Below are 26177 nucleotides of genomic sequence, written 5' to 3' on the forward strand. Positions count from 1 at the left end.
ACCCAATATGTGAGAGCACTCATCATGTTGTCTTTGCCTTTAACACCAGTAAAATATGCAATGCCACAGTAAGAAACCATTTACTTGTGACTGCAAGTGCCCCCACCCTCCCCATGTAAGAACACACATGTTGGCCTTGCCCCTTATGCGAGTAAAACATGCCATTAGAAAGAAAGAAAATGTCCAGTCTGTCTGTACCATTGTGCTATAAACCTTCCCCCCTCCTCCTTGAAATAACATTAATCAAGTTTGCCAGTAAAACATGTAAGAAAACATCCATGATCAAATGCCCCTTGCCAGGTCCCCAGCCTTGCATGCACCCATTCTAACCCATTCGCCCACCAGCCATTCACCCATTGGCGGCTGGTGATTAAGTTATTGGAGGGTGTGAGACAGACATGGTATCAAGAGAGACGCAGACTCAAGTGTTATAGTTTCAAAACCTTTATTTACTACAATGCTGGGGTTGGCGTAATATCTAACTGGCCCTAACTCTAAAGGGATGGTTCCCTTAACTGATGTTTCTAAGAGCCGCTGATGTCTTAAAGTCCAAAAACCAAAATCCATCTGTGTCTAAACTTATGCTTGTCCTCACTCTGATAAAATGTGTTAGGAAGTCTCTTTAAAAGAAAAATAGTGATTAAAAAAGAAATATATACCAAGGATGGTTTCAGGTGATCTTCTCACCAGGTGTAGCATGGTTAGTATCATCAATGTTTAACACAATCAAAAAGAGTTCATTAGCTCTTCTCCACAAAGTTCTTATGCTCTGTTCAACAATTCCCAATGTCTTTAGTTCATGGGGACTCCCTTCCCCAAGCTTCACTCTTTCCAAGTTTCAAATCAAACAAAAATATAGCACAGTTTCTTCCATGCTTCTCAGGGGTCCCTTCCCATGCATATGCCTCCTTGTTTCAGCAAATAAAAGTTCACCTCTGTTAGGCCTCTTAGGGTTCCATTCCACAAGCTCAGGACCCTTCAGTTTTAAACAAAAAGTTCAACTTGTCAAATAGGTATTCACCTTGGTTAGGCCTTTTGGGGATCCCTTCCCCAAGTTCAAGCCCTTTCAGTTCCCAAACACGAGTCCAGTTTCAAACACAAAATGTCAACTTCTCAAGATGTGCTTTTCTCTTATTTACAGTTCCTTTCACACACAACCTTATCATGGGGTAATATCAGAGACTATCGAAAACGCTAGTTTCTTGGCTCATCCTAAGCACAACCACTCTGATCTTTGGCCCCTCTCTGTATTTCCTCTACTTGCTTCTCTACTATCCTTTCCTCTTCCAGGTGCTTCCTGCACCCTTTAGCTATCTTCCACTTGGCTGTGCACACTGGCACCTTTTTGGTTGGTCCTGTCCTTTCCTCTTCCATGTGCTTCCTGCACCCTTAACTTGCACCTTCTTTGTCTTGCTTTCTCTAGGCTTGCCGTGCCCCTGGCCCCTTTCCTTTTGGTTCACTTTCTCTTCACTGTACCTCTTGCACATTCATTTCTTTGTTTTCCTGCACCCTTGCACCTGTCCTTTTCCTTTCCGTGCCCCTTGCACACTTGTTTCGTTCACCAGTGCTCACTTGCACCTTCACTTCCCTTTCGGTTCACTCACACCCTTCTAATTTATCCTCAAGCCTTTTTCTTCCTTTCCGCTCTCTCACAGCCTCTTTTGCTTTCCTTTTACTTTCTGCTATTTTTCTTGCTTTCTGCTTTGTGCGCCTTTCAAATCCTGTATTTTCTCCCTTCCTGCTCCAGTAAGCCGCACGCTCCTGAGTTTCTTATCACTTTTCCCTTTTGAAACTCACTGGGTACCAATGCTCTGGCGAGCGGTCCTCTCAGGGCATATTGGATCGAGATCAGGGTCTCATCACCTACCCATCAGACCCTGTTTGGATTGGCACACGTCCCAAGGGAACAAGCACTCCTCCACACACCGCCGGCAGGACACAGGCTCCCTCAATCCAGCTCCTTGGAGAAACTGCTCCCTAGCCACACTGCAGCCCCTCTCAGGCACCGGGCCAGCGTCGCGGCACACCGCTCTCCTCCGGATCCTCCAGGCTCCTCTTCGTTCAGCTCCCTGCTACTTGGCTTCCCGGCTTCTTTCAGGATTCACAACCACTCTCCTGATTGTGTAAAACTACACCTTTTATACTTCACAGAAGAGGCAAGTGGAGTCAGGTGTGAGTAGTCAGTATGAAATGCCTGACCCTGCTTGACCCTATTAATGGGACAACCTAATGGTAGTAGGTGGCAGTCTTCTTTTTGTTTCTCAAGGTGTTGCCTGAAGGTAATCCCCACTACTCTTGGTTGCTTCTTCTTATTCCCAGTATTTATCAGAAATGGGGAGGGGGAGATGCAATGGGATTGCACATATCCCATGAAAGCTGAGGAAGGGGTTTCAGATGGGAAATGGGGAGGGGGGAATACATGCCTTGCTCTCTGGTATTCTCTGCCCAATACCCAATGACTCTCCTCTGAGGTGATTCTCACTCACTTGTCCATCCCCTGGTTCGGGATCTAAAAGCAATGGCACTTCCCTGGCCACCTGAATGGAATATCCTGGGGTGTAGGTGGGAGAATACTGTCAGGTTTCTCACAAGGGGTGTAAACATTTCCCAAAAATATGCTAGAGCATGTGAGTCTAGCGAGGGAGTCTGAGCCAACCTAACATGGTTCAGGGTGGGGAGGGTTCCCTATCTTCCCTGAGAAATATTTTTGAATAATGGGTCAAAGTGGTGCATTATATAGCACACTTCATGTGAACAATTGGTTAAAAAGCCAGACAATTTGCAATTGGTTTAAATCCAAAAATCCAATAAATGCAATTCACCAACAGTGCACAGGAGAATTTCCATGATTCCTTTGCCCACAATATGTGCCAGTATTAAAACATGTTCATGCTGGCTGTTGTAACGCTCACCTGGTTCCCACGGAGGCGCGGCGTCGAAGGCGCAGAACTCTGAAGATGGACAGGAAGGGCCCCTCTATTCTGGCTTCCCTGGCTCGTTGGATACCCTCCTGTGCGTGAAAAGGGAGTATTACCAACTGTGGAACAATGCTCAAGCCTCCCACTCCCTTCCAACCCTCCACGATACCTCCTCCACGATTCCCCGTGAAGCCTCACCTTAGGGTTTGGAAGGATGAGCTCTCCATCCTGCTTCTGATGCAGGGGCACGTTGAAACCCAGTTACTTCACTGGATTGAGGGTTGATGGGAGTTCAGGTAAGCTTGACTGTTCAGGTAAGGCGCTGTAAAAGTTCTGTTCAAAAGTTCAAGCTTAATAATAATGTTCGTTGTCTAATTGCAGCAAGCGCTAATGCTTATGTCTTTTTCCCCTTAGGGGCCGGGGTTCGGAGTGCCGGAGATATGGCGCCGACCCGAAGTGAAACAGTTCTGGATGAGCGCTCAGGTAATGTCTTTGCATTCGCTCATTCAATGTCTTTGTCTTTTTTCCCCATAGGGGCCGGGGTCCGGAGATTGCCAGGAAGCGGCAGGACCCGAAATGCAGTGGGAATAATCCAACAGGTAAGACTTAAAAGGAAACTGAGCTTTCCTTATTTCTTTTCTCCCTCTCACCTTTGTTCTTGTCTTTTTTCCTCTAGGCGCCGGGGCGTAGCTGAATCCGGAAGATCGCTGCTGAAGATGGAAGCGCCTTGCAAAGGTGAGTAAAATGCAGCGCTGCAGCGATCGAAACGAAATGCCTTTAAAATGATGTCTTCCTTTTCAGGGCCGTTGGAGAAATGACTCCGGGATGCAGATTTAGCAGGTAAGGGCTTTTCTTCTCCTATTCTCTTCCTTTCTCCCCTTGCAGGTGTTCCAGGGTGCTGGCAGGCGTGGCTGAAGTCAGGATGCAGGAGCTGACACGGTGAGCGTCCAGCTGCTAGGTGCAGAACAACGCGAAGCATGTGTGGCTGTTCGGGTGGGGTTTAAATAGCCTTGGAAGAAGTTCCTGGTATGTATCCTTCCACCAATCAGGTATGCATCCTTCCCCGACCACACCCGGGTGTTGAAGTAGTCCTACAGGTTAAGTAGTCCCATTCAGGCCTCAAGAGGGCCTGGATGAAGCAGCAAGGTCTGCATCAGGTAAGTGTGCACCCAAGCACTTAAACACATATCCTCTTCTATGAGCCTGGCGCCTAAGGCGGCAGGACTGGGGTCCGCTATGAGCCTGGCGCCTAAGGCGCCAGGACTGAGTCCAAAGGGCCCCGACTTGGGCCCGCTGAGACTTCCCTGGGGAAAATGATGTCTGACTCTGGGGTTGCTGGGCCCGGCCTGGCTCCTTAGAGGTAGGCATCATGACAGTACCCCCCCTCAAGGCCCCTCCCAAGGTCTTTTCCTCCGGGGGTTTTGGTTTGTGCGGGAATCTTCGATGGAATCTTTGAATTAATCGTGGTGCGTGAACATAGTTACTGGGTTCCCAAGATCTTTCCTGAGGTCCATATCCTTTCCAATCAGCAAGATAGAAGAGTTTCGACACAACTATCTTGGAATCTAAAATGTCTTTCACTTCGAATTCTAATTCTCCATCAATTTGGACAGGGCCTGGGGGCTCAGACAGTCTGGTTCCAGGTTGTACTGGTTTTAGAAGAGATGCGTGAAAAACGGGATGAATCCGCATGTTGGATGGTAAATCGAGTTTAAAGGCCACTGGGTTGATAATAGCTTTGATGGGGTAAGGCCCAATGAATCTGGGATTAAAAGTTCGCTGACCCTTGATGGGTAGATGTTTAGTTGCTAGCCATACCTGATCTCCTACTTGGTAAGGAGGAGTTTTACTTCGGTGCAAATCAGCGTTTTCTTTATACTTTTTCTTGGCTTGCTGTAAGTGGGTTGTAGCTTCTTTGAAGGCTTGGGTTATTGTGGAATGTAGGTGATTTACTGCAGGCATCTCCAGGGTCAGAGGTGGATCTAGGTCAGAGGTCCGAGGATGGTGACCATACAGGGTATAAAAAGGAGTCTGTCCGGTTCCAGAATGCACTGAATTGTTGTATGCATATTCTGCAATCCAAAGGATGTCCTTCCAATTCAACTCGGATTGGTGTAACATGCACCGCAGATATTGCTCGAGAGTCTGATTGGTTCTCTCGGTTTGTCCGTCGGTCTGGGGGTGTTGGCTGGTGGATAACCGCACGTCTATTTGTGCTAGTTGGCAACATTTCTTCCAAAAGTGGGAGATAAATTGACTTCTACGGTCTGAGACTAATATGAAAGGGAAACCATGTAACCGCACTATATTTTCCATAAATTCCTTGGCCAAGGTGGAAGCTGACGGCAATCCTTTTAAAGGGATAAAATGGGCCATTTTGGAGAATAGATCCACTATTACGAGAATCGTGTTGTAACCACCAAAAGGAGGCAGGTCAGTTATAAAGTCCATTGACAAGGTGTGCCAAGGTGCTGGTGGAATGTCCAAAGGTTGAAGTAGGCCGGCTGGCCTTTTCTTTTGACTCTTATTTTGGGCACAGATTCCGCAAGACAACACAAATGACTTTATGTCTTTTCTCCAAGAAGGCCACCAGAAGTGGCGTTTGATCTTTTCTTCTGTTTTCGCGATACCGGGGTGTCCTTCCATTAATGATTCATGATGACGGGTAATGACAAGTTCCTGCAATTCTTTACTTGGCAGAAATAACCGCTCTTGGAAGTAGGGTAAATCATCCTTAACGGTGTAGTGAGGACCCTTTTGACCCCATTCCAGTAAGGCAGAAGAGTCAAAAAGCTGTTTTACTTGAGCTTGGATGTCCTCAATGGTTTGCAATGAAGTCAAGCCCAGAATTCTTTGTTCCGGTATGATTGGCACAGGTTCTAAACTCGAATTGGGTTCTTCCATGCCCATCCGGGATAAGGCATCTGCCTTACCATTCTTGCAGCCAGGGCGATAGGTAATTACAAAATCAAATTCCGCAAAGAATAAAGCCCATCGGAGTTGTCGCGAAGATTGAGCTTTGGCCGTCTTTAAATACTGCAAATTTCTGTGGTCCGTAATTACGGTGATGGTGTGTCTTGCACCGAGAAGATAGTGACGCCAAGCCTTGAAAGCTGATTTAATAGCCAGTAGTTCTTTGTCGGTAATTGCGTAATTGAGTTCAGGTGGAGAGAATTTTCTGGACCAAAAGGCTACAGGGTGTAGTTGGTTAGTTTCTGGGTCTCTTTGCGACAGGACAGCTCCCATGGCCGAACTGGATGCATCGGTTTCCACGATGTAAGGGAGATCTGGGCGCGGGTGCTTCAATACAGGTGCAGAGGTGAATTTGGTTTTCAGGTCCTGAAAGGCTTGTTCAGCCTCAAGAGTCCATTCAAAGCGTTTATTTTTCTTTAGGAGAGCTGTGATGGGTTGAACAGTTCGAGAAAATTCCGGGATGAACCTTCGATAGAAATTGGCAAAGCCAAGCATGCTTTGCACTCCCTTCACAGAGCTAGGAGATGGCCATTTGAGAATGGCGTCCACTTTCCGTGAGTCCATTCGGATTCCTTGAGGTGTCAGGATGAATCCGAGAAACTCCACTTCTGTGGTATGAAAAACGCATTTTTCGAGCTTGGCAAATAATTTGTGCTGGCGCAATTTCTCAAGAACTGCCCTAACATGGTTTCTGTGATCAGATTCTGAGGAGGAATACACCAGGATGTCGTCAATATAAACGATGACACAAACATCGATAAGTTCCCGAAGAACATCATTCATGAAGTACTGAAAGGCGGCAGGTGCGTTGCACAAACCGAAGGGCATTACTTGATATTCGAAGAGCCCAAATTTGGTGCGGAATGCAGTCTTCCACTCGTCGCCCTCTTTTATACGTACCAGGTGGTAAGCTCCTCGGAGATCTAGCTTGGTGTACACACGAGCATCTTTTACTTGGTCGATAAACTCAGGTATCAGGGGCAAAGGGTAACGATTCTTAATCGTTATCTGATTTAGGGCGCGGTAGTCAATACAGGCCCTAAGGTCTCCTTCCTTTTTAGGTACGAAGAACAAAGCGGAAGAGACTGGTGACTTTGATGGGCGAATGAAACCATTGGCCAGGTATTGATCCAAATACTGGCGCAAATGCAGGTTCTCAGGTTCAGTAAGAGCATAAATCCTACTACAAGGTAGTTGTGCATTGGGTACCAAGTCGATTTGGCAATCGTAAGATCGATGGGGAGGTAAGGTGTTAGCCTGCTCTTTCTGAAAAACGTCTTGGAATTCTTGGTATTCAGATGGTAGCTGTACAGGGGTGGAAGTTACAGAGGCTAGACCCATAGCTGGATTCCTTGGGTAACAGGTTGGTTCACAATCAGGAAAAGTTATCTTCTTTGCTCGCCAGTCTATTCTCGGATTATGTGTTTCTAACCAAGGGATTCCAAGAAGTACTTGAAATTGTGGGGCCTTGATCACATCAAACACGATTGCTTCCCGATGTCCGTCCTGACCCACCAGAGTGATTTCAACTGTGGAATGCGTTACAGGCCCTGAGGCTATTTCGGTTCCATCAACTGTAGTAATTACATCTTGGGTTACTTTCGGGCGGAGAGGAAGCTTAATCCTGGAAGCCAATTCACGGTCTATGTAATTTCCAATAGCTCCACTGTCTATGTATGCTTTTATAGCATGCAACTGCTGAGGCTGTTTTGGGTTCACAAGCACCATTGGCATGACAAAATGCGAGGTCAAAGAGTTTGTTTTCAAGCTCGGCAAGCGGACCCCTACGCTTGTCGGGCTAGGTCGTTTCCCGAACCAGGTGTCAATAACTCGTTATCAGTGGCTCCAACCACCTTCTTGGGTGGTTTAACTGGACAACTTTGAAGAAAGTGACCGGAAGTTCCGCAATACAGACAAAGTTGCATTTGTCGCCTTCTCTCTCGTTCCTTCTGCGTTAATGGTCCTTTAACACTGCCAATTTGCATAGGTTCGGAGACGTCAGTACCCTTGGAGTGAACGTGGGTCTTGATAGGTACTCTGGTTTCATACTTGAGCCGATCTGCTTTTCTATTTTGAAGTCTGTGATCAAGTTGAACCACTAAGTCTATGTAGTCTGCGCAGGCCTGGGGTGGATCTACTATCTGAGCTATAACATCTTTAAGCTCTCCGCGCAGGCCTCGATGAAACAATGTGATCCTTTTATTTTCAGGCCATCCGGTTTCCACAACTAGTCTATTAAAGGTGGCGATATAGGACAAAAGATCCTGATTACCTTGTCGTAAGGATAGCAGTTCGTTGTCAAGGGCCTGTCCCTGCGAGTGTCGAGCGAACAATCTTTCCATGCTGGCCTGGAAGCCCTGGAAATCCCGGAGAATGGGATCATTCTGATTTACCAATGGAATAGACCAATCGGCAGCACAGCCACTGAGGTAAGATAGTACAAAGGCTACTTTGGTCTGGTCGTTGGGGAAGGCCCCGGGCCTGCATAAAAAGTGTAAACGGCATTGGTTCATAAAAACGGCATATTTCTTGGGATCCCCCGCAAAACGTTCCGGCGGGGCCAAAGGCATGTGTCCAGGTAAATTGATTTGTACCGGGTTATTCGAACCCATTGTTGTAGAAATATCTCCGGAAACAGGTAAAGGAGTGTGCTCTGCCTGGCCCTGCAATAACCTTTTGGCCAGATCATCAGTTCTTTCCTTGGATAGGATTAGTTCCCTTCTGAGAGCATTAGTCTCCTGGCGGGCTGAGTGCACTTCTGCCCGTAATTCCCCTAAAAGATGGGCCAGCTGATCTGTCTCGGAAGTCTCCATAGCGCCTAGGTGGGAAATTGTGGTAAGGCTTCGCGTTCTGTAACGCTCACCTGGTTCCCACAGAGGCGCGGCGTCGAAGGCGCAGAACTCTGAAGATGGACAGGAAGGGCCCCTCTATTCTGGCTTCCCTGGCTCGTTGGATACCCTCCTGTGCGTGAAAAGGGGGTATTACCAACTGTGGAACAATGCTCAAGCCTCCCACTCCCTTCCAACCCTCCACGATACCTCCTCCACGATTCCCCGTGAAGCCTCACCTTAGGGTTTGCTAGGATGAGCTCTCCATCCTGCTTCTGATGCAGGGGCGCGTTGAAACCCAGTTACTTCACTGGATTGAGGGTTGATGGGAGTTCAGGTAAGCTTGACTGTTCAGGTAAGGCGCTGTAAAAGTTCTGTTCAAAAGTTCAAGCTTAATAATAATGTTCGTTGTCTAATTGCAGCAAGCGCTAATGCTTATGTCTTTTTCCCCTTAGGGGCCGGGGTTCGGAGTGCCGGAGATATGGCGCCGACCCGAAGTGAAACAGTTCTGGATGAGCGCTCAGGTAATGTCTTTGCATTCGCTCATTCAATGTCTTTGTCTTTTTTCCCCATAGGGGCCGGGCTCCGGAGATGCCAGGAAGCGGCAGGACCCGAAATGCAGTGGGAATAATCCAACAGGTAAGACTTAAAAGGAAACTGAGCTTTCCTTATTTCTTTTCTCCCTCTCACCTTTGTTCTTGTCTTTTTTCCTCTAGGCGCCGGGGCGTAGCTGAATCCGGAAGATCGCTGCTGAAGATGGAAGCGCCTTGCAAAGCTGAGTAAAATGCAGCGCTGCAGCGATCGAAACGAAATGCCTTTAAAATGATGTCTTCCTTTTCAGGGCCGTTGGAGAAATGACTCCGGGATGCAGATTTAGCAGGTAAGGGCTTTTCTTCTCCTATTCTCTTCCTTTCTCCCCTTGCAGGTGTTCCAGGGTGCTGGCAGGCGTGGCTGAAGTCAGGATGCAGGAGCTGACACGGTGAGCGTCCAGCTGCTAGGTGCAGAACAACGCGAAGCATGTGTGGCTGTTCGGGTGGGGTTTAAATAGCCTTGGAAGAAGTTCCTGGTATGTATCCTTCCACCAATCAGGTATGTATCCTTCCCCGACCACACCCGGGTGGTGAAGTAGTCCTACAGGTTAAGTAGTCCCATTCAGGCCTCAAGAGGGCCTGGATGAAGCAGCAAGGTCTGCATCAGGTAAGTGTGCACCCAAGCACTTAAACACATATCCTCTTCTATGAGCCTGGCGCCTAAGGCGCCAGGACTGGGGTCCGCTATGAGCCTGGCGCCTAAGGCGCCAGGACTGAGTCCAAAGGGCCCCGACTTGGGCCCGCTGAGACTTCCCTGGGGAAAATGATGTCTGACTCTGGGGTTGCTGGGCCCGGCCTGGCTCCTTAGAGGTAGGCATCATGACAGTTGTGCCCATAAATGTGCACTTTGACGCCCCTATGCATATGCCAGTATTTGCATATAAGAACATACTAATTTTTGCTTTGTGCTTAATATCAGTAGTGATAGTATGAGAAAATATGTCCAGGCTTTGCCTCTAGTAAAATACGGCCGTTTCCTCTCGGAAGGACATGATCTTGTTGGCTTTGCCATTAAAAATGCCATGCCACAATAAGAAAACATGTCCAAAGTGGCTGCATAAAAATGGCAGTCTACCCAGGTAATAAGACTTATTGTGTAATAACATATCATGTTTGCTTTTATCTTTATCGTCTATGGCTGATGTGGCGAGTCAGAAGGACACGGACCCACTGAGAACATGGTGTCAAAGATTTTATTAAAGTAAAGGGATAAATACCTATCTTTCCCTATCACTCTGGTGGTCCCTGCCTATGTTATTAACTAAGATGCTCTGCAGTCAGTCATGAATGTTCAAAAGGAATAAGTCGGCTCTCCAAAACAACCCTTTTCTGACCCTACCACTATGAAAACTAACTTATGGCTGGAGAATGAATCCCTTGTGCTGAAGGTACTTCTGGTGCCAATCTCTTTAGTATGTAATCTGCAAATAGGCTCTTGTGACCTCTTGCAACAAACTCTTCCGTTCCTTAATTGAGTTATTGGGATTTCTCTTGTGAAACACCAGAGGGTGTTTCACAACCTCGTCTCCAGGGATCCCATACTCTGGTGGTCAGGAAAAGGCCATCGCTTTTGGATCCCGACCCTGGGGTTCGACAAGCAAGGGAGGATCACCTGGGTAGGGGGTCCTCAGGGAATGGGGGAGAAGCACCCGAAGTTGAGACATGGTAACCCCCCCTTTTCCATAACCCATCTAACCCCTATCCCTGCGTATTTTATGGGACACTACATCTTCCATAATTCCTCCCCACTTTACATTGACAACACTTCTGAGCCGAGGAAGATGAGGAATGAGGCGAGAAAGATTACTTCTACTGACTCGCAATGGCTCTGTCCCTGTAATGAGGCCAGGCACAGTCAGGCACGTAATCCTAAAAATGTGTCATACGTGACGTCATACTACGTGGCAAAAGAGAAAAACTTACGAGGGGTTGTGATAGGCTCAAGGGGAACATCTAAGTATACTATCTATAAGGGTCGGGATTATGATTGGATCGTTACTGTCAGGTGGACAATTTATGCCTACCTCTAAAACATGTCATCTTCAATACTATTACGTACATGGTATATCATTGGCTCTCAAACTATAAGGCCCTTCATTATAAGGCCCTGTAAGATTGGTTGGCACGCTCGAGCCATGTCTGGAACATTTGGTTCACTTAGCAGCACGTAAGCTCATACCCAGGTGCTAGGAGGTGGACTTGACTTTACCTCCCCACCCAATTAGCCCAACGTCTCATCACCCATGCCTTCTGCCATGAAGATTGTCTTTGAACTTGGCCTTCCAGAGTATTCTTTTCTCTGGGAATATGAGGGAGTCCGCACTATGGTTGTTCTAGGACTCCAAGCTCAAATCTATTTCCATCCTTGTCTCACGTGACAGGAGACCACAATTTGGTCAATTCTGCAGCATTTAAATGTCTTAAACGAATACAACTTGGCACGCTTGGTTCTCTTTCTTTGCACCTTAACAAGGGATCTCAACAGCTTCTCATGTTCACTGCCTTTGAGAATAGATAACTGGCCTTGGCTGCCTCAGCGTTGACACCAGGCCAGACAGCCTTGCCATTCGTATCCACAATCTCAGCTAATTCTTGCTGCAACACAGTTTTCTGCCTTTCTGCTCCATGGGTCCGGGCTTACTAAATTCATGACACCGATGTCCAGCTTCTATACAATGTTGTCTCTGCCTACAGTCTATTCACTACATATAGCCAGCTTCTAAGATCACTTAGTCTACTTGCGTTACAGCATCTGTACAGTTATTGAACGGCCTGTATTTTATGCAGTGCGTCACACACTTGCAATCGTCTTTTCGCATAGGAAGGTTTATTCGATTCTTTACTTCGTCATCAGTTTCTATAAGGTCCATGCATTCTCTTCAGTCAGTATTCTCAGTGCATCACGCTCGTCTTTTGTGACGTCACTAGCTCCTCTTTTGCTCTTTTTCATATTCCTTCGGGGAGTTCCTCCCCCAGATTGTCGTCTCTTCGGGAATACATTTGGTAGGGCTTTCTCAGAGGGTTCCTTCTTTCGAATATTCTCTGGGTTATGGTCACAACTGCTGGTGTCAAGCATGGCACAATCACAGGCTTCCAACATACAGGAGGTAGGGGGTAGGACTTCCTGCAGAGGCATGCAGCTGCTCCTCTACACATTTGGGGGCAGTTTGGATTTTTTATCTCAGTTTGAATGGAGGTAAAAATAGGTGGATTATCTGAAAAAAGTCCTTCTAAAATGCCACTGCTGGTATGCCCATGGAATACCACTGATGATATTTCAACAAACTCTGAATTGGGTGAACGGTAAAATCAATTGCGTTTGCCAAATACTGCCGATTTTACAGATACCGCCCAGCCCTGTATGCCCCCCCCAAGTCTGTGATCGTTTTTAATTGTCTTGTCCAGAACAAACTTTTCTTGCGTGACCAAGAAAAGACACACATGCAAATCAACACCAGATTCATATATATATATGTAGATACAAAGTCACATGAACACAGATACACCCTTCCAGCTATACTTTACACTGTCACAAATGCACCTGAACACATTATCCCAGTCACAGAAACTGAAACACACACTCCACCTTATTTGAAAACACACATAAATATAATAGGCTGCTCGTGCTCCCTCTCCATCACTGGGTCCAAAGTGTATTCCTCTTGCAGTTCTCTGATTCTGTGAGTTGAAATATGCAGCAGACTTTCCAAGAAAGTGCAATTTAGGAACACAAAAAAAGCCACGTCCCCTTGCCATCTTGCGATTTGTTATGTCCAAATGCAGACCTCATAGCCACAATTACCAGCATGATCCCCACCACAGCATCTTGCTGTGTCTGGCAGAGGTTGACTGGCAAATCAAGGTGGTCTACTGTCTAACTGGGTTTATAGTTAATATTTCGAATTTAATAATTTCGAATGCAAAAATGTCGAAAATATTAAGTCGACTTTTTTTTTGTTTCTTTTTTAAAAACATTTTTTTAATGGGGGGGTTCCCCCCCAAACCCCTGGGTTTTTTTTACACTTTATTGTACTTACCAAAACCCCAAAAAACTGTATTAAATAAAAAAATTATACATTCAAATTTTTTTTTCTCGACATGTTTTCTACATTTATGCATTAGACAAAAAAGCATTCGACATAGTAACTGGACACCGTCTAACTGCAAGCCAGGGCAATGGAAGGTGGTGAGGAGGAAGTATTGGACCTGGTGTGAGGGGCAATTAAATGGCATAAGTGGCAAGACATGGGTGACTGATCAATATGGCCAAGGGAAGGAGGTGCAGGTTAAGGAAAGGGGTTGCGTTAACAGTTTAAAGATGGAGCAAAAGAGGAACAGAGGTCTGAAAGCGAATGGTAAGAAACAGGGGCATTGAGAAGATGGTGCAAGGGAAGGACACCGAAGGATGATGGGTAAGGAAAATAGGGTAAATGAGACAGGTGCTCATCTGGAACAGAAGGTCAGCAGGTAGACTGTTGCTGAGATCTATGTCTGACTTCCATGCAACTGCACCCAATTTTGGGGATGGCTTGACACCCTTTCTTTTTTCAGACTAATTGATGCATTCTCTATGAACATGTGTTTCAATCACTACTTCTCTTATATTTTTTCAGGTGGCTTTATCATGTGACTTGGTGCTTTGAACGTGCGCACAATTGCACAGACTAAGATTATAATTATAGTACATTTTCATTAGGATTATAATCTTAGTCTGTTTCTCAGATGTATTTGCCTCAGGATACACACACTTAATAGGTTTCCCCCTTGCAGAAACATTGGTGCTTCTAAAACCAGATTTATTGAATACAATACTAATTTATAAACCATAAGTGTACCCTACCCCCTTGGTTCAATCTGATTTAAAGTAAATTCTGGGGGAGCAAACAAACGACAATTTCTTTTCGAGAGTGCTATAGATTGTCCCAATTCACTAATGCTGGCATTTGTCCTCGTTTTAGTGAGATTGAGCTGGTTTGAGAGAGAAAACAACAATCCTGTATTTGACCTATAATCATTGAAGGATTCAAAATCATAAGTAAAGTACTCATTCGGAGAAGTAATTTAGTTCAACACATTTGTACATTTTCTAAAAAACTTTATATTGATTGCTTCAAAGTATAGTACATAAATACACAAAACAGAGATCATTCAATTTCATGATTCATTGTGCAAGAAAAATAAGAGAAACATAATGAAATTGTTTCAAAACATTAGAACAACTTGACAAACAAAAGTTAAAATTACAACAAGTGTGCGTCTAAATATAATCCAACGAAAAATACGGGGGGATGAAAAACACACAACAAAACCAGGGGGAAACTCAAATGGTAGATGCCCCTGGGAGTACGGGAAATTCTTCTCTAGTTGGATTCCCTGTATGGATAGGTATGACTAAACTGATCCTTTGTCCATAGGGTTGGCTAAATTTATTTTCTTTGGGCTTCAGTTTTGCCCAACCTGTGGGTCTTTGTGCGGTAAAAGAATTCTTTGCCAACGTGGTGCTGGGTGGGAATGTCCCAGCTATTCACGTTTCGACGGTCTTGCAGCTCACACATGCATCCGCCTTCGTCAAGGCGTATTATTTCGGGACCCTGTGTAGGTGTGGAAAAAACAAAAAATAAGGTTGAGGTAATCCCTCATATTACCTGTCAGAATAATACTGACACTTAAACAAATATTTCTCTGCTCTAATGACAGTAGTTTTACCTGCCTTTGAGCTAATCCCAAGGTCTGGGTTGTAGAGTGGACTGGAGAGGCGAGACACCCCTTGTCTTCCTGTGGAGTTACTGCTATGCCTAATGTAGGCACTAGTGGTCTGGAGTGAGATGTCCGTAATCCCTTCCTTGGTTCTGGTTCAAATTGGTGTGGATCTGTAGGGGACCAAGGGGTAGCAAGAAAGAAGAAGAAAGAGAAGAAAAATAACAATGAAAGAGGAATGCTGGTCAACGCCTAGTGTAACACTGATTTCTGCATGTGGGTAACTGGAATCCATTGTGCACATAAAGGACATACCTGTTCCCAAGTCAACAATTGTGCCCTTGTTCAGGGGTTGATCAGATATGCTGGCCGTTAAGGTCCGACAAGTGGCTCTGGCGCTGTGTATGCGTCTTGTGTGGGGGTTCTTGATTTTCCCGGGATTGATACTCGCATCTGCATAGGCCTGAGAGAAGGGTATGTATGTATATGAATATATATAAAAAAGTTTGTCAGCCGGTGGTTATCTGGCAAATAATATAGTAGCTGGCGGCAGTGCTTAAATGCGGGAGTGTGGGTCTCCTTGGCGCATACTACTACGGAGCGTATTCAGCTAATTACAAGTTGTGACCGGGCATAGTGAAACGGTGAGGTGACCAGGAGGACACGTACATCTGCCCCGTGAGCGTGTGCATCGCTTATTGCAGCAGAAGGACAACGCAGAACTCAGCGTGGAAGTGTTAGTCCCATGAGAGTGCTTCATTACATGTTGCCTCTGTGTGTTCGTGCGCATAGAGACCACCAAGGGCATATCACTTACTTTCTGTCCGTGGCAGTAACTTGTTCGCGAGGGGAACAAAGCCTTTCCGTGTCTCTGTCTACGGCCGTCAGCTATGGTGTTGCTGAGCGGCTTGCGTTGTCATGTAAACGAAAGCCGCGTTCGTTGCCATGAGAACTGGGAACGCGTGTCTGATTGGGGCACGTGTTCCCAAAGTTCCTGGTGGCGAAAGGACTAAAGTACTCATTGGGGGTTGTAGTCCAGGGCGGTGAACACTTGTTGCTGGGCGCTGCGGGTGTGTGCAACTCACAGGTGGGCATTGTGAGAGCCTATGGCACTGTGATTGCTGCCTGGGAGCTAAGTGGTAGCTTTGATTATTGTGGTTGCCAAAGCGTCGTGGTTGACTCGCATCCTGCTTATCTGAGGTAGCAGGTTACCTGAGGGAAGCAATAACGGTAGATGCAAGTGTACCGGTGAGCGTGACACGTTAGAGCTCTATTGACTAGCTGTAAAGAGACTGAATGTGGAACCTACGGTTACGGGGAGAAAGGGAGGGGCTGGTATATGTGTCCTCTCCTATTGTAGGTGGGCAAGTAACTCGTGCCTTTGTGTGCAAGAATTTGTGTGTGGGAGCTAAATTTCCCTGTGTACTCTGTGGCTATTAGCTAAGTGACCGAATGGAAGATTTCATTGAGTCCTTGGTGGTATGTATTTAAACGGTGTATCTACCGCGATTCCTTATGCAGGAGGCTATGTGTAAGATCCGGTCCTCCTTTGAACCCACCACTTAATATCATTGGGCGTATGTCTAGCCTCTAAGAAGTGTGGGACCAGTGGTGCTGTCAGTGTTTAGCACCTGATCTTAGATCTGTGCTCAGAGATTCTCAAATGGACAGATCTCATTGTCTGTCCGACATATTTAAGACCACATGGACATTCAATACAGTAAATCACTTGGGCACTTTTGCAGTTCGTGAAGTCCTTTAGAATCCAGTTCCTTTGTCCAATCTTGAAAGATCTCATTTTCATGGTAAAACGACAAGCCACACAGTTACCACATGGATAATGTCCCTGTATGGGTCGTAGTGTTCTCTGTCCTGTGCGGGATGGTTCGGCCTGAAATAGTGAGTGTGTAAGGTGTTCTTTCAGGTTTTTAACCCTCTTATAGGCAAATCTGGGAGGTTCTTCCTCCGGGAGGTTTAGTTTGGCAATGTGCCAGTGTTTCTGCACTATTCTTTTGATTGCTGCAGTGTGTTTGCCATGTGTCACGGCACATGTGAGCCGGTCCTCTCCTTTGTTGAGTTCTTCCTCTCTTATCTGAATGAGCTGTTCTCTATTCATGTTCAAGGCTCTCTTCATGGATTGATTTAAAAGTCTTTTAGGATACCCCCTGTCTTTCAGTCTCACGGATAGGGTCTCTGCATGCGTTTGAAAGTCTTCTTTCTGTGTGCAGTTTCTGCGTATCCTTAAGAATTGACCGTAGGGCAAATTTTGTTTAATGTGCATCGGGTGGTTGCTCATGTGGTGGAGAAGAGTATTCCTATCTGTGCTTTTCCGGTGTAGATTGCAAATCAGTCTGCCAACGTGGTGTTGGATCGTGAGGTCAAGGAAAGCTATCTGGGATTTATTGTGTTCTATGGTGAACTGTATGTCGCTGTTACACGAGTTCAACCATTCCCAGAATTGTAAAAGTTGGTCCAATGGCCCTGTCCAAATGAAGATCACATCGTCGATGTATCTATACCAATGGTGTATCTGTTCTTTCCATTGGTTCTGTTGGGAGAATACATGTTGTTCTTCGTACTTCGCCATGTACAAAATGGCCAGACTGGGGGCAAATGCTGCCCCCGTTTGCCGTGCCCTTAGTTTGAAGATATATTTGTTTGTCAAATGTAAAAAAGTTGCGCTGGAGGGCCAAAGACATCAGTTCAATAATAAAGTTTGTTGGGACCCTGTCTTGGGTAGGGTTGCTGGTAGGCCACTCCCTCATGCACTCTATAGCCTCTTCTTGTGGGGGGCGTGGCCAGCACGCATGCCGTAAAGACAGACCTCCACGAAGCTCCGTCCGCGATCCTGAGACTAATGCTTAACTTTCGCTGATTCCAGGTTCACAACACGAGTTGAGGCCAGAATATTGTGGGGGAACCGATTGCCAGCACTCGGCAACAATACTGGGCGGAATCGGAGTGCGGACGACGGAAAACGGGAAGCCCGAAGCCGAGCCCCCTGGGACTCCAAGATGGCGGCGCCCGCCGCGAAGTAAGATCGAGCCGGCCTCGGCCCCCCGGGTCATCCTAAAGACCGCTGCAGCTGGGGTGGCCGCTGTGGAGGAGCCTGTCGCCTGCTCCGCCGACGGACACTCGAGAGCGGGAGGCCGACGTTGGTTGCTGCTGCGGCCGCGGAGGTCGGAGGAACCGTGGCGTGGGCGCGGCCAGGAGGAGGTTGTGTCCGCCGCGGACGCTGGAGCCTGGAACACAGAACAGCTCCAGCGGCATGTAGGTGAGCGCGACCACGATCACGGCTCACAGCTGAGCGGAGATACGGGGAACGGTACAGAAGGCGGCGGGACCCCCAGTAACACTGAAAGCGGGACCAGGTTCCCTTCACGACACTTCCTAACGGGATCACATGAAATTGCCCCATACGGCCTCCCAGCAGCCTGAAGGAGCGAAGGCCTAACGCTGACTCTCGCGAGGAGGACTGGCCTAGACCTGTGGGACCCCGTTCGCCCTAGAGGCTGCCTGATACGCAGGAAGTTCCATGTGAGGTAGACCCCAGCAGAAGGATCCCACTCACTAAGGCCTGAGGAAGAGAAGGGCGAATAATATACTGGGAGCCCCAGGGAGCCTGACCCACAGGCGGCGGGACGACACCTGCCTGCCAGTAACCCATTGGAGACGCAGGCAGGAATCAGAACTAAACTGATCGCTACCTGCAGCCCGGGACTTATTTGCACCACTACGACTCCCAGAACTAGGCCCTCCATACAACCTGTGCCCACAGCCACTGGTCAAGATCTTGAAACCTAATTGTGGAAACACCAGCGACCAGAAACATCCGAAAAGCTGGGGTTGGATCCCTGGGTCCAAAGTTCCCTTGAAGCCCACACGTAAACTTTGATACAGGGGTCGTCGACAGATCTGCACTCTGCAGGGCGTAGCACTTGTAGTCCTCAAACCAGGAGATGTCTCCCCCCAGGACCAAGCCGAAACTAGTCACGATGGACTCATTCACGACGGTCAGACCCCAACGGCAGTCATCTCAACAAGACCGAGAATTCCCTGAAGACTCGCCTCAACAAGAGGAAGACCTTAAACACACGCAAGTCCTCCAAGCAATAGCCGCCCTCCGCACATCACTCGAGGGACGGCTTGAAGAGGTGAAGTCAGACATGCAACTCATGCGACAGGACGCCCGTAACCTAACGGAAAGAGTTACGGTGACAGAGACCGCTCTACAGGAAAATGTTGAGAGCACCCGAGACCTAAAGATGACGGTCAGAGATCTAGAACAAAAGGTGGCAAGGCTAGAGGCCCGCTCTGAGGATGCAGAAGGTCGGGCGCGCCGTAATAACATTCGTATACTGGGGGTCCCGGAAGACCTAGAAGGTCCAGACCCGACGACCTTCATTGAAACGCTCCTACAGCAAGAAATAGGGGCGGCAAACCTCTCCCAGGGATTCTCTGTCGAAAGGGCCCACAGGTCTCTCCAGAAAAGTCCCCCACCTGGATCTCATCCACGCCCAATCATAGCAAAGATTTTAAATTTCAGAGACCGCGAAACCATACTGCGGTTCTCTAGAGAAGGCGGGGAGATAAAAAGAAACGATTCAACAATAGTTATATACCCGGACTACACCCCTGCAGTACAACGAGCCAGAAACTCTTACATTCCAATAAAAGCCCGGCTGAGAAAGCTCAACTTGAAATACATGCTCTTATACCCGTCACGTCTCAAAATTCTATATAAAGGGAAAGCAACGTTCCTAGAGACCCCAGCCGCAGCAAACATGTGGCTTGAGCACAACAACCTGGCGGACGACAAGGAAGAACCACTGAACTCAGATCGAGGATGACCACCCACCCCCAGACGAACGCAAGCAGAAGGCAGCCCCGGCAGATAACAAAAGGAAATCAACACGAACCGTAGTCGGACGAACCACTATGAAAGTCCTACTACAAATCTCGCAACATCGGACGCGAGATCGGAGGAACACGCAAGCGGCGGACAAACAACCCACCCCACCAGAAAAGGTGTAAGCAGTTTGCTCACACACAATCCTGATCCGGAAGGCCAGGAGTGGCCTGGAAGGCTCAGGAGCCCCTGAGCGCTGTAAGTTAAAAGCAGCTGCTAGGGTCTGTTTGGAAAGTTTAGTTTAGTTTTTTCCCCCATTCAACACAATGGGATTTACACAAGTTCAAAAATCTCCAACCAGCGAAAGACTTGGGGCCGGAACGAGAGGACAGGCGGGGAGAAGATCAGGACAGGATGGAAGGACCAACGAGGTCAACAGGAGACGGACAACTGTGAGTGTTACTCAACTACCCCGCAATGGCGGCTAAAACAAATATAAAAATATTGACCTGGAATGTGAGGGGCCTGGGTTCATACCCACGGCGGAACAGAATCAAGTCCTATTTAAATAGAAAGAGGGTGCAGATAGCGCTACTGCAAGAGACGCACTGCACGGCTGAATCCCTAGCGAGGCTAAGTGAACATTGGGGAGGCCAGGGGGTCGGAACTTCATACTCTAAGTATGCTAGAGGGGTATATACCTGGATTCACCCACAACTCCCTTTCCAAGTAATTAAGTCCGAGGTAGACCCAGAGGGAAGGTTTGTAATACTATGGGGCAGGCTAGAACAAATAGATATTTGCATAGTGAACTCTTACCTCCCCAACACTAACATCCCATCGCACCTAAACTCCATGTACGCCAAGATTGCGCCACATAGGCATGAAATCCTTTTTTGGGGGGGAGACTTCAACTGTGTCCATGATCCGATAATTGATAGGTCCTTCCCGCATCCAAAAGGGCCCTCAGCGGCCACAACAGCCCTCTCCCTGTTAGTCGACAGGCTACACTTGGCAGATACCTGGAGAGAGTGTCACCCTGACGCTCGAGGGTACTCATATTTCTCCTCTCCGCACGGTCTCCACACCAGATTGGACTATGTTTTCATAAGTAACGAACATCTGCCACAAATAGAAGAAGCCCAATATCTGGGCAGAACCATTTCCGACCACTCGCCACTTCTGGTGGGTTGGAATCACACTGGCCCCAGACCTCCTATCCTAATGTGGAGAATGCCGATAGATGCCCTGGGAGATCCGACATTTAGGGAAGACCTACACGAATTCATAGAAAGCTTCATAGAAAGAAACACCGGAAGCGTAGATCGCTTAAGCACAATGTGGGACGCCCTAAAAGTAGTAACGAGAGGGGAAATAATAGCAAAGGCAGGGGGCATTAAGAGACAACTTACGGACGAGCTGATCCACTGGGAGCAGCAAATAGAGCAATTGGAAGCAGCCCCGGGCGCCACAGAACAAAGGGAGGATAGCCTCAAAGAACTCAGAACTAACTCTACCTTAGCATGGAATAGACTCGCCAAATTTGATTATGCCACCAAAACTAATAGAATACACACGGAGGCAGACAAACCAGGCAGAATGCTAGCTTGGCTCTGCAAGAAAGAACACCCCAGACATACAATCACTGGGGTACAAACTGAAGAGGGGGGGATAGCACAGACCCAGCAAGCCATAAACGATACCTTTAAGGGCTTCTACGAACGCCTTTACTCTCATAATGACCAGATCCCCCTAGACAAAATCATGGACACCCTCGAAGAGATTGAACTCCCCAAGATGCCCCCTGAACAATCAGAGGCCCTAGATGCAGAAATCACAACCGAGGACATCACAGAAGCTATTAGATCACTAGCTACTTGCAAGGCGCCTGGGAGCGATGGTCTGCCCACAGAGTTTTATAAGGCGTATGAGTCCACCCTAACGCCCCTGCTACACGAGGTCTTTCAAGAAGCACACGAGACAGGGATATTACCCGATAGCATGAGAGAGACCCTCCTGATCCCGATTGTTAAGCCTAATAAACCCCCTGATAGATGTGACTCCTACCGCCCGATAGCAATGCTTAACTACGATGCGAAAATTCTGACAACAGTGTTAGCAAGTAGACTGGCCAGAATTATAGGGGGAGTAGTACATGAAGACCAATGTGGCTTTATACCAGCCTGAAACACAACCATGAATTTGCGCAGAGTGCAGCACGTTATCGCCCAAACTGAAGCTTGCACAGAAGCATACGCACTGCTGTCCCTGGACGCCATTAAGGCGTTCGATTCGATCTTTTGGGAATGGCTATTGGCGGTCCTGGAGGGGTTTGGCTTCGGCCCGAGGTTCATTAGGTGGATCAAGATACTATACACGGAACCTAGAGCCAGAGTAAAAACTGGGAAGCACATATCGGAGGTCTGGAACATATGCAGAGGAACTAGACAGGGTTGTCCCCTCTCTCCCATGCTCTACGTACTAGGCCTAGAACCCATTGCTATCTATTTCCGTAAGCAATTTTTTGATGCTGGGATCCGGCTGGGAGACACTGACCACATTATCTCTCTCTATGCGGACGATATTCTTTTATTTGTTAGAGACCCATACTACAATGTGCCCACGATGCTGGAGGTCCTAGACAATTTCGCGAAGGTTTCTGGAATAAAATTCAGCAGAGCTAAATCCTGCCTCTTCCCCCTGGCAAATCTCAAGGGACAGGAAGAATCGGAGCTTCCCTCGGTGGGAATACGGTGGGAACATACCTCGTTCAAATACTTAGGCATACACATAATGCATTCCCCGGAACAAATGCATGAGCGCAACACTAAGGCTGCTCTCCCGGTCTTGAGGAAATCTATAGCCTTCTGGGCAAAACTTCCCCTATCCATGATGGGCAGGGCCTCCATAACTAAAATGATCGTCCTTCCCAGATTCTTGTATGGATTCCAGAACGTACACTTCTACATCAAAGCGCCCTTCTTTCGCCTACTGGAAAGTATGCTGAGAGATTTCCTGTGGGGGAAGGGAAGACGCAAGATAGCGCTTACCACGTTGTCATTACCGTATACTCAGGGGGGAATCCAACTCCCGAACTTTGAAAAATACTATCTGGCAGCGCAGCTTAGCTTTGTCACCAAGTGGCTAGCAGACGATGCCACATCGGAAACCCCTCTCCTGCAATCACTGGTCTCCCCGTTGTATATGAAAGAACTTTCCTGGGCCCCCACCCACCTGATAAGAAATGCCCCCCTAATGGTCACTCTTGGACGCAAAATCTGGCATAGGACTGAATCCCTCGCCCATGTCAAACACCAATACTCCCCGAACATACCGCTTGTCTCGGACCTATGCAGCTCCCCCGGGGATCTGCAACACCTCAGGCACTGGGAACAGAAAGGGATATACTCATGGGGGGACGTATACACGGAGGGGGTGTTCAAAGAATTTGAAATACTTCAAGAAGAAAATGATGTCCACACAGGCCAGTTTCTGTGGTATCAAAAATTAAGATCCACGGCACGCGCCAGATGGTCGACATGGCCGGAGGAACCAGACACAAACCCCCTGCTTACGCTACTGTATGAACTGGGAGAAGGAGGGAGACCAGTGTCTCAGATCTATAGCCACCTAAATGATACCCCCAACCCACGCAGTGATGGACTGAAGTCCAGATGGGAAACAGACATAGGCCGAGAATTAACAGTTGGGGAATGGGAAAGAGCTCTGACATTTCCAAAAACAGTATCCAGAAATCATAGATTTAGACAAATACAATTGAATCTTCTGCATCGGACATATCTAACCCCATCCAGGCTGGCCAAACTCCATAAAACCCAGAGCTCCAAATGCACCTGGTGCGAAATGGACAATGCGGACCTGTTCCACGCATTCTGGCGGTGTGCCAGAACACAGTCCCTGTGGTCTTTAATTCAGCAGACAAGTGAAAACCTGGGGCTGACCAGATATAAATGGACTCCTGCGGAGTGCCTACTCGGCACATACCCCAGACCAGCAAAGCTAAAGCACCTCGTTAGATTAATGGACATTATGTGCATTCTGGCCAAGAGGACAATTGCAATGTCCTGGAAGAAACCATCGGGACCGCAACAGAAAATCTGGCACAGTGAACTGAAACGATGGGTGCTGGCAGAAACGAGAGCCTGGGAGGAAAGCGTGGCCAGATCCACAGATGTCTCGAGCACGACCTTAGACGCCTGGAAAGGACTCACAGACCCCTTGTTCTACCCCTCCGACGATAAGCCCTCATGAACCAGCACAAACCCACAGTGGGTAGACCCACGGACAGAATTGGACTCCTCGAGGCAGCCCAATCCAAACTTCATGCGATCCCTGCCACGGGAAGTCCCCCCCCCCCCCTGAAAGTCCCAATCCCCCCCTGTGCCCCACTCGGCACCGGCTTCTCAAGATACAAACATTTGGAGATAGTTAAAGTTTTAATGTTAAGTTGTAAATGTTAATAATCCGAGATGCAATGTGATGTATTGTTTGATGGCACTCATGGCACTTTTCCTGTGCTTGTAATAAATAACAAATGCCAATAAACAGATTTGAAAATAAAATAGCCTCTTCTTGTGGGATGTTGGAGTAAAGTGCTTTTATATCCATCGTAACCAGGTATTGGGTGTCAGGATCGAAGGGTAAGTTCTCGAATATGCTGATGGTATGTGCGGTGTCCCTCAGGTACGTATTTGTTTGGATGCTAAGTGGTTGCAGGAATTTATCCACAAACTTGCTCAATGGTTCTAATATCGATCCACACCCTGAGACTATCGGTCTCCCTGGTGGGTTGATTGAGTCCTTGTGTATCTTTGGTAGGGCGTAAAAGCATGGAGTCCTACCTCCCGGTGTTGTAAGAAAATCTGCTTCCTTGGGGGAAATCCAATTCCGTTCCAGTGCATAATTCTCCGCTTGCGATATTTCCAGACCTAGGGCATTTGTCGGGTCTTTGCGGAGAGGGGGATAACATTCACGATCTCCTAGAATGGCTAATACCATGTTCTTATATTGCATTGTTGACATAACTGCTATCCCGCCCCCTTTATCCGCTGGCTTGATAATAATGTCCTTGTTACGTAAATCCAGGAGTGCTTGTTTTTCAGCCCTGGTAAGGTTGTGGTATCTACCCGAAAGTCTGGTGTTCTTGCTGTCTTTTAATTTCTCGAAATCTTGTAGAACACATCTTTCGAATGTTAGCAGTTCATTGGGAATCTGTCCATCTGCTGGAGTAAAAGTCGAGGGTGTATGGAGGCCTGTGTCTGTAGTTTCGTCCCCCTGATCCATGGGGTGTTCTTTGAAGAAAGTACGGAGCCTGACTTTCCTCAGAAATGTACGGATCTCCATCTCTGAGTCATACTAATCCGTTTCTACGGTGGGGACGAAGGACAGGCCCTTCATGAGGACCGATATCTGGCCCTGTGTAAGTTCGATGTTGGCTAAATTAAAAATGGGTGACTGCTGCTGTTCTCTATTTGGTGCAATTCCCTCTGTCTCCCTCGTATCGGTCTGTACCCTTGCCTTCCTCCTCTTTGGGTAGGTGCCCATTGGGGATATCCCCCTGGGGGATTGCCAAACCCCCCAACCCCTAAAAAAGGAAAAAACTGTGGTGGTGGTTATTGGAAGCTCGGATGACCAGCTCTAGGAGGTTGGCGAGTTTGATCTTCTGAGGATGATCCACTGCTAGATCCTGAGGAGTTGACCCCTCTGCGTCTATTGCGTTGTGGTCTAGTGGTTTGGGGACCCTGTTGTGAACCTTGATTTATGTTTGCCAGGTAATTGTCAGCAATGTAGGGGTACACTTTATCTAGTTGGAAATCCTTAATATCTTTTTGTAGTTTTTTGGTTTTTCTAGACAGAGTAGTAGTTTTAAAGTCTTCAAAAGTTTGGTTTAGATCTGCCAGCTGCTTACCAAAAAGCTTAGAGCTGCCTTAGGAATTCCAAGAAGGGAGCATATTTCAGAGGCTAGAAGACAATCCAACTGGCTCTCCACAGCGGACAAAATCAAACTCAAGACAGCTTCTCTAACTTTAAAAAGTATCAACCATCTAGCACCCAAATACCTAGTTGCTAGATTCAACAGAAAAATCTCCACTAGACCCACCAGAGAAGCATACTCTAACCAGTTAGTGATACCCCCATTTAAACTAAGTACGGCCGGAGGAAACAGCTTCCCGGTCAAAGCTGCCCAGCTTTGGAACTCCCTCCCGCCTGGCCTGAGATCTACCCAATCCTACGCTCTCTTCAGATCTAACTGTATCAATTGGATCAAAGAAAATGACCGATAGTCCTGCCCTATACCAAT

General features: G+C 47.4%; 1 protein-coding gene across 5 annotated transcripts in view; it reads left to right on the plus strand.

Moving 5' to 3' along the window:
• CCDC148 (coiled-coil domain containing 148) overlaps positions 1–26177 on the plus strand; it is a 1950480-nt gene that overhangs the window by 205090 nt on the left and 1719213 nt on the right. The gene's annotated exons all lie outside the window — the stretch shown is intronic.

This window comes from Ambystoma mexicanum, chromosome 9 (assembly GCF_040938575.1).
Source record: "Ambystoma mexicanum isolate Mex_15411 chromosome 9, UKY_AmexF1_1, whole genome shotgun sequence".
Classification (NCBI taxonomy): Eukaryota; Metazoa; Chordata; class Amphibia; order Caudata; family Ambystomatidae; genus Ambystoma; species Ambystoma mexicanum.